At 37.8% G+C, this 9,136-nt stretch overlaps 1 pseudogene; it reads right to left on the bottom strand.

Moving 5' to 3' along the window:
• Positions 1-503: 503 nt before the first annotated feature.
• Positions 504-1,478, bottom strand: LOC101645550 (annotated as a pseudogene).
• Positions 1,479-9,136: the final 7,658 nt, after the last annotated feature.

Genomic DNA, 9,136 nt, shown 5'->3' with positions numbered 1-9,136 from the left:
ATTGCTGTTGCAAAAAAAAAAAAGATCTGTATGAAGTAGACATTGGTTTCAGTAACATTCATTCCGAGAGTGTGTTCTAGAAACCGGAGGTAACTGGATGTGCACTTCTGGCAGCAATGGAATAGACCCGTCGCAGATGGTCTGGCTGAGGCCAACGCCTACTGAGGACGAAAGCCTTGTCTGTGGGGACGTTTGGGTGATACCTTCACAAGTGTTGTAACGTTTCATACAGTAAAAGGTTTTTTCTACACGCGCTTCAATTTCACAGCAAGAGTGGCATAGAATACCTAAACACAGAAGAGAGCATTCATGCAAGATATCTATCTCCTGGATATAATAACGCATACAATTCACAATGATGACACGATGCTTACATCGAGGGCTTTCTGCAAATACACGGTGGTGGTAACGGACAGCACGGGCCCGGGATCAGTATTTAGAAAGCAGCCACCACCTTCTTCTCTGTGTGTTTTCTTTTTGCATGTTTTCTTCATATTTCTTAATCAACTCTGCTGCTCTTGCTCCTTCTTAGCAAAACTGGTAAAAACAAAGTTGTCATCATTGAACATAGCACTCTGGCAATCAAGACATTTAAAACCTTCAATCTCTGGGGTGAAGAAAGCACTGTGCGTCATTTAGAACTCTGATTTACAAACAGGGAGGTCACACATTTTCCTGGCTTGAAGACTTCCACCACTTTCCTGATCAGGTCATCATAGGAGGGCTGACTTAAGTTTGTTTCAAAGCTAACATAAGAAAATTCTGGTTCTGGAGTGATGTGAATAATCCAATAAGTCCCATCCGATTTCGTTCCATTCATTGAATACCCACAAGGATTGAACAGTGGAGCATCAATGACAGAACGAATGACATCCTTTGCAGGAACCCCATCTTTCATGGAGAACTGGTCCATAACTTCTGGGTCAAGCTCACTCATCAGAATTTCCAGGGTTTAGTCTGACTGGCTGATGACTCGACTCTCTGGGAAATCCAGAGTATATAAGTACCAACAGTCAGAATTCATACGTCCCATACAATACGCTGCTCCATTTGGGAAAATTGCATGAAGAAACTTTATTTCTTCCTGGAAATTCCTGTGTGGGTACCCTTGGTGAGAAGGCTTCATGAAATGCTTACGAGAATAAAAGAAGCTTTGAATTGAGTCAAACCCACTGTAGTCCCTAGCAAGCTTCAACAGGGGAACCAGTGCTTTCAGTAAGAGGGTGGTACCACGTCTTCAAAATGAAACGTCTCTTGGAGACAAACATGCTCCTGTCACTGATTACATAAGCTTCCTGCTTGTCAGTTTTTGTCACACTTATGATTGGACATTGCACATCCTTCAAAATTATATCCCGCTCGGATCTTGGGATGGTGCGAAGATCCCCAGATCCTTGGTTTGCGTCGGGCTGCTACTGCCGGGAGAACCAAACCTCCAGCAGCTTCTCGGTTCCTTCGAAAAAATGTGCAGCTTCCATCACTGTGAGACTAGCGAACAACCAACAACCACTAAATCAACTAAATTTAATCTTTTCTCCCACCACTGCCGCCGCCGCGGCCGCCACTGTGGATTGTTCCAGCTGTGTTTAAAATTCAGGTTCCTTTTTTTCCCCTATAATTTTATATTAACTTTTTAAAAAAAAAGGATTAATAAAATTTTCCCGGCTTTTTGTGTGTGTGTGTGAGCGAAAGTTGAAAGTGAGTCTGTTGGAAATAGAGGCAGATACAGTTCAGTCTCTTGCAGTTCGCTGTTTCCCCATTACAGAGAGCAGAGCGAGCGCTAGCTAATGTCGCCGGCCATACTGTGTAAGCGCTGTACAAGTAATTTTATGTGGTTCTTAATACCTCAGTGCCATTTGCTGAAGACCACATGCAGTAGAGTAGAAGCAGAAAATTTCAAGTGGAAACTAAAAATGTCTACTTAGTGTATTAATTTCTAATTCTGTTAAGTGATGGCATATTAGATCTCTTCCATCCTAAATCATATAGAAACACGAAAACCAAAGAGAACAAAGAGGTGCAAGTGCACCTTTTGTATGAAAGTAGTTGATCTAATGAATTCATTCTTTTATTCTACTGTAATTCACGATTATCCTGATATTCGTGGTAACCACCCAAGGCAACTTCTGCCTATCATCATTGGTCACAGGTGTACTCAGCTGATGTAATCAGCCATTGTAACTGTGGTATCTCCTTTCTGAGAGCTCCCATACCTGTTGCTCATATCTAGACACTGATAGAAATAATTTAAATGTTACCAAACGATCCACCTCTACTCCTTACGTTTTACAAAATGTATCTAATGAACGGTGTTTGTATCACTTTTGCTAGAAAGTTGCGGTACATCCTCATGACATTTTTCTCCAAGTTTCAGGATAAGTCCTAGAAATGTCTTAAAAATCAGAATGATCATGAAATGTAGTTGCCCTCATTTCTAATAATCAAATCATAACACATAATTTAAACCCACTTAATCGATATTTGCTCTAATCTTGGCTTTACATTTTCTTGGAAATGAAAGTATAGGCCACCAAAAAAATATCAATTTTCAGTTTTACATCCAAAGTGAAGAATTCTTGATAGTTTTAAATGACCCTTAAGAAGGAGCACAGGGAAAACCAGATGCAGGACAAAAGGATAGAGGAAATGCATACTGAAATCAAGCTGGCCCAATTCAGCACCATGGCCGATGACCACCGGCCTTTCGAATAATTTCAGGAGAGAAAACATGAGTACGGTGAATCAAGGAAGCCCTCTGTGGATATCTGACTCTCATGTGGAGTCACAATCATTTGGAACAGACTCCAGTGCACACAACTATATTGTAAGTCAAGCTGTACGTGTAAGTCAAAAGTATTGCTAGAAAATCATTAAAGTCTTTATTAAGAAAATTTATCAAAATGTAAAGCTATTGCTTCTCAAGATGCTTCTCCACCTGGGACTAAATACTTCTGAAGGTGATGGTTATGTTTCTGGTTACCAGCTTTGTGCTGGTAAACACAAGATTGTTGGTTCAAAATCACCAGTTGCTCTGAGAAAGAAGAGATTAACTGCTCCTGTATAAATTTACAGTACTAGAAACCCTATATAGGGCTGGTATAAGTCTGAATCAATTGTATGACAATTGGTTCGGTTTGGTTTATTTTTTGATAACCCTTCCCTGAAGAATAAGGTGAGCCGATCTCTATCTCTGAATATAATTGGGCCAGCAGATTCCTGGGAAGCCAGAGTTTTTATTAGACCACCCTCCCACTTCTCCAGGCACTGTAATAGACTAAGACACGTGTAGTACTACTGAGACCATATGTTTAAAACCACGCATCAATTACAGTGACATAAGTAAATACAGTTTGTTAGAAATAAACCTGTGCATAAATGAACTGGAGCTCTGGTAGTGATGTATTTTGACTTATCCTCTTATATGCAAGGCTTTCAAAATGTTCTTTGAAAAGTAAAGTAAAATAATTAAAAGGTCATGGAACCTTTGAGTTAGCTTTTGGCAGCCTAGAGGATCTCTCTGTGTATGTGTGGCGTGTGAAATAGAATATATTTTTGGCAAAAACTGTTCTTCTTATGCAGTGTGGGTTTAGTTCTCTTTGAAACTGAATTTGTCTTCTTGATAAAGTCTTTATGAAGAATTCTTACAGACTCTGCGGCGAGTATCTGGCATTTATGCTTCAGGCTTTACCTGATTCTAGAACCAAGAGTGCGGCCCTTAATGCGGTCTGTCTCTTCCTGGGAGTGGGGTCTGAGGCACTTGCACGTGTGTTCTTGGTATTTCCTCACGAGCAGACCCTGTGGTTTGAGCATTCCTATCAAGTGGATTCTTACGTCGCTCACTCAGTGTCATCACTCTGCCCTGTGCTTTCTCTGGCCCTTTCTTCAGTACTCAGTGTGCTTTTGGAAATGAAAATGATGATGGAACAGAGTGAACAATGTTCAGAAGAGCAATCCACAAAATATCAACAATATTGCTTCCCAATTTAAAGATAGAGGAGTTGAAACAGTGGGTCCCACTGTGCACTAGCTGGAAGTCTCTGAAGCTAACCCTTCAATATATTTTAGAAATGCAGATGACTACAATGACCACTTTATATATATATAAAGTCATCTTTGTTATTTTCTCGCATACCACTGTCTCCTTTTCCTGCTACTATTCATTTGCCTTGGAATTGTGTTTTTCTGTTCCCTGAGCATCCTTTCTTAGAGAGGATCCATGCCCTGCCTGCTTATTCTCATGGTTGTGATTTTACTTCTGCATTTCTGATGGCACTGGTGGACTTCAAAGTGGCCCACACTGCATTTCACTTGTTAATTTTTGCTACCTGTTCATTGTCTATGTGATATCCTACTGAGTCATTGGCAGGACAGTCATGGACTAAGACAAGACAGACTGACAAGATCTAGGAGTGAATTAAGATGGAGAACAAATCCAGTGTGAATGTTTCAGAAATACTTTATTGTAGCACTAAGATATACATTCATCTGAAATTAGGAAAAATAGGAATGTCTAATATATGTGAATGTATATGCACATTCTGAACATTGTGTGGGTATTTAATATTAAATCATGATAAAACATTAAATTAATTCTGAGAAAAAGGAATGATAAAAATATAGGGGCTAACCTCTTGGTTGGGAGTGTTTTTGTTGTTGTCAGGGGGTGTTTGGTTTGGTTCGGACTCAAAGCAACCCTAAAGGCAAACAACGGAAGCACTGCTGGTCCCAGGCTGGCCTCACAGCTGTTCTTCCGTTTGAGCCCGTCATGTTGATCACTGTTTCAATCCATCTCCTGGGAGGCCTAACCCCTGTTTATTGCCCCTCGACTTGATCAAGCACGGTGTCCTCCCAGGGCTGATTCCTCCTGATGATGTGTTCCACGTTCTTGAGATGAGTCTCATCACCCTTGCCCATTAAGGAGCATTCTGGCTATCTTTCTTCCTTGCTACGTCTATTTGTTCTTTTCATAATCCATTCTTTCAATATTCAAAATCCAGAGCTCAAATGCATTGTTTAATTGGTCAACCTTAATTCAATGTCCAACTTTCACATGCATGTGAGGCAACCAATACCATTGATTATGGGTAAAGATGTACATAGTTGCGTTTTTGTTTTTGTTTTTTATTTAGACTCTGACATGTTTCCATTGTACTACTTAGTATATTGCCAAGATAAAAAAGTATGGTTGTCATAATTGTTATAAGGTTTACATAGCTGTTTTAAAATAGCTGATATTTCTTTTTAAGATATAGTTAATTAAATCATCAAATCATATGTAAAATATGTTTTGAAATCTTTAAAATTTGTTTTTAGTAAAATTTCAGGTTTACCTTCTTATCTTCTATAACTTTCTCATACTTTGAGGCTATGCTTTATATCATCTAAAAGCTCAATCTTTATCTCAAAAGTTTCTCTATTATACTAACGGTTGTGATATATCTTTGTAAATTATCTTCATTAATGTATCTAAGGATGCATACTATCTAATTAAATGTTTCTCTTTCTAAAAACTGTTTAGCACTTTCAAGTTTTTGTTGATAGTGTTGCTGGTTTATGTAGTTGCCTGTTCACCCTGATCTTGTTCTCATGTTATAGTTGTTCCTTAGACCTCTGATAACCCTCGCTGGTTTGCTGATAGTTAAAAATGGAGAACCAAAAATCTGTTTGAAATTATGAGTACAAATTAGAGCGTATGAAATGTAAGCTTATTTTTAACTAGCCCTATTATACCATTTCACAGGAGACAAATTATATAAACATATTTACATGGCAATAGTTAATTTTTGAGAGAAAAAAATTCCAATCCTATACCTAGTATAATAAATAAGTCTTCCAATATTCTAGATCTGGGAATCTCAGAATTCAGCATATAAACTTTTACTTAATCTGTCTCTTGGGAGTATGGCATTTTACTCTGCTCCAGATTTCATGTCCGTCAGCCCGTAAACCCTTGGTTACTTTCTTTAATCTGCTTCCATCACTATTGAGATGATCTGTGCATCTATGGGTTTCTTACAGACACTTTAAGTAAGTCTCATATTTTCATTATTTTTGTCACCACTCTTCAGTTCTAAGATGTTCCACCCATTTATATTCCTTTGGTGCCTGTGCAGAGCACACTGTCTCCTGGCTGGCAGCCTTCTTGCTTCAGATAATTCCGTTATTCCTCATCCATCTGCTTTCACTTTCCAAATTTGTTTTGTCATTTTTTTTCTATTCTCCTTCTCTATATCCTCTTGAATTGGTTTTTACTCATTTATCATACTATTGTCTTTTCTGAAGGAAGAGGCATTATTAAAATACTTAATTTTCATCTTAAAGTTTATATCTAAAGCCCATTTAGTTGCTTTTGTCATTTGTACTTTCACAATGTATAGGACGGAATCTACATTTTTTCTGCCAGCCAAAGTAAGTACCTCCTATGAAATATAGGAGAGCAATCAAACTGTGAAGAAAAGAAGTCCAATTAGGTCTAAGATTGAATCTCCCAATACTTTTTTACAGCACACTTTATGATATCCACACATCCTTCATTCAAGAAAAATAGAATTAATTTATCTAATAGAAAGATCAAGTTAAGTGTTTGTTAGAAAATGCTTTTGCTATTAGAAGAAAATAATTTAACATTCATCTATTTTAAAAGTAGGTTTATAAAGCCACTAAATTAGAACTGGAAATAGAAGCATGTGTTATATACCATAAAGTAATACTTTCCACTGCACTAGGCTCAAAATAGCAGCACATTGAACTAATGTCATTAGTACATGTTAACTTTAGGGGCAAATATTTAAGGTAAATAGGGCTCAGTGAATGAATAAAAATGATCTAAGAATAATATTTCCACCATAAATTAATAATTATAAAAAACAAGCATTTTGTCATTAGATTACATATTAGCTAGTGGATACAGAACTAGGCCAACATTCTCCCCTGCTTTAGCAGAAAGGCATTCCCGCAACTCTGCATAAGGGTGCATCTGGAAAAATGTGGAACAACACAAAGTATAGTTGGAGCTGATCAAACCAGAAAGAAAGGAGTGGCCAGTGTCTGTAGTCATTTCAAAATACAAAAAAAAAAAAAAAATGCAAGCACTGGAAAGATTTTCTCTAAAATTTTCAGCTCACTCTCTAAAATACTAGCATTCTTGAAGATTTGGGCTACTGAAACAACTGCACAGAGCTGAAACCTACGGCAGACAGATTGGCTCTACATTCTGCAACTTCTGTGCCAACATAATTCAGTAGAATGTTTACAGTGATGTTAGTGATTTTATTCTGCAGTCTGCAATGTTGCAGCCCTCAGCCATATAGCTGTTGATGATTCTAAGTGTGTCTAGGGCAATGCAATTGATATATATATATATATATATATATATATATATATATATATATATATTTTATTTATAGCTACATTTAAGAGGCTGTGTGATGCTGAAATTTATGCTACTAATATTTCAAATACCAGCAGGTTCATCTAAGCAGGTTTTAGCTGAACTTTCAGCCTAAGAACTGACTACGAGGAAAGGGACTGGCTGTCCACGTCAGAGGTATTACCCACGGACAACCTTACAGAAAGCAGACCACGGTGTCAGATATGGGAAACCTCATGGATAATGACAACAACAACGTCATAGATAGTGCCCAAAGATGAGCTCCTTGGGTTGGAAGGCACTCACAGTGTGATGGAGGGCGACCTGCCTTCTCAAAGTAGAGTCTCTTCAGAATGATGTGTAGGAAACAGAGCGTGAGAGAAGAAACCTTTAGAAACCTTCATTTACTGAAGGGCAGTACCCCAAATCCTTTGATAATTAGAACTTGGAATGTATGACATAAACCAAAAGATTGATATTCCAGGAGTTAGTGACTGAAATGGCTTCACATTCACTGTGTAAAAAAGGACATTTCAAGATAAATTGTGAACTAAAATGATGTTTATGATAGGATAACAGTTACCTATTTTATTGTGATAAATTAATAACCACTCCTCAGAGAGGCTGGGTTATGTGAAGAAAAGTGCAGAATCAGGATCTAAGGAAAGCTTATTAACAACCTGTGGAGTGCAGATAACACAACCTTGCTTGCTGAAGGTGCGGAGCATTTTAGCCTTCAATATGGATTCTAACTCAATGTAAAGAAGACCCAAATCCTCACAATTGGATTAATAGGTAACATCATGATAAATAGAGAAAAGGTTGAAATGATCAAGGATTTTTCTCTTACTTGGATCCACAATCTATGATCATGGAAACAACAGTCAAGAGATCAAAAGATAAATCTAAAGCACAAGACCTCTTTAGTGTATTGAAAAGCAAGGATGCTACTTTGAGGATTAAGATGCACCTGACCCAATGGTATTCTCTGTTGCATCACATGCATATGAAAGTTGGACATTGAACAGGAAGACCCTCAATGAGTATATGTATTTGAATCATGGTGCAGAAGAAGAATACTGGAAGTACTATGAACTTCTAAAAGAACAAACAGATCTATATTGGAAGAAGTAAGATTAGAGTGCTCCCTGGAAGCAAGGATGACAAGACTTTGCATCACATACTTTGCAAATATTGTTAAGAGATTCATGTCCCTGGAGAAGGACATCAGGTTTGGTAAAGTGGATGGACAGCTAAAAATTGAAGTCCTGTGAGGAGATGGATTGACACGATGGCTGGATCTATGTTGCTCAGACATGGGAGCGATTGTGAGCAGGATGCAGGACTGCACAGTGTTTCATTCTGTTGTGCATACGGTTGAAGCCAACTCGATGGCCCCTAACAACAAGAGCTACCGCAGATAAGGATATACAGTAAATACAACTATTATCCAAATTTATGTGCCAACCACAACAGCTGGTGATGAAGAAATTGAATAATTCTACTAACTCTTCAGTTTGAATTTGATCAAACATCCACTCAAGGTATATTGATAATTATTGACAATTGGAAACAAAGAGGGAGGAAAAGTAGTTGGAAAACACAGTCTTGATCACAGAAATGAAGCTGGAGATCTCAGGATAGAATTTTCCAAGATCAATGATTTGTTCATAATAGAAAGTTTTTTCAACAACACAAGTAGAGACAATACACATCGACTTCTCCAGATGAAATACACAAGTCAAATGAACTACATCTATGGAAAGA

The sequence above is a fragment of the Echinops telfairi genome, unplaced genomic scaffold (genome assembly GCF_000313985.2).
Source record: "Echinops telfairi isolate 266 unplaced genomic scaffold, ASM31398v2 ScPeMD7_3533;HRSCAF=4204_0, whole genome shotgun sequence".
In the NCBI taxonomy this organism is placed as follows: Eukaryota; Metazoa; Chordata; class Mammalia; order Afrosoricida; family Tenrecidae; genus Echinops; species Echinops telfairi.
This window is presented reverse-complemented; position numbering and strand designations above follow the sequence as displayed.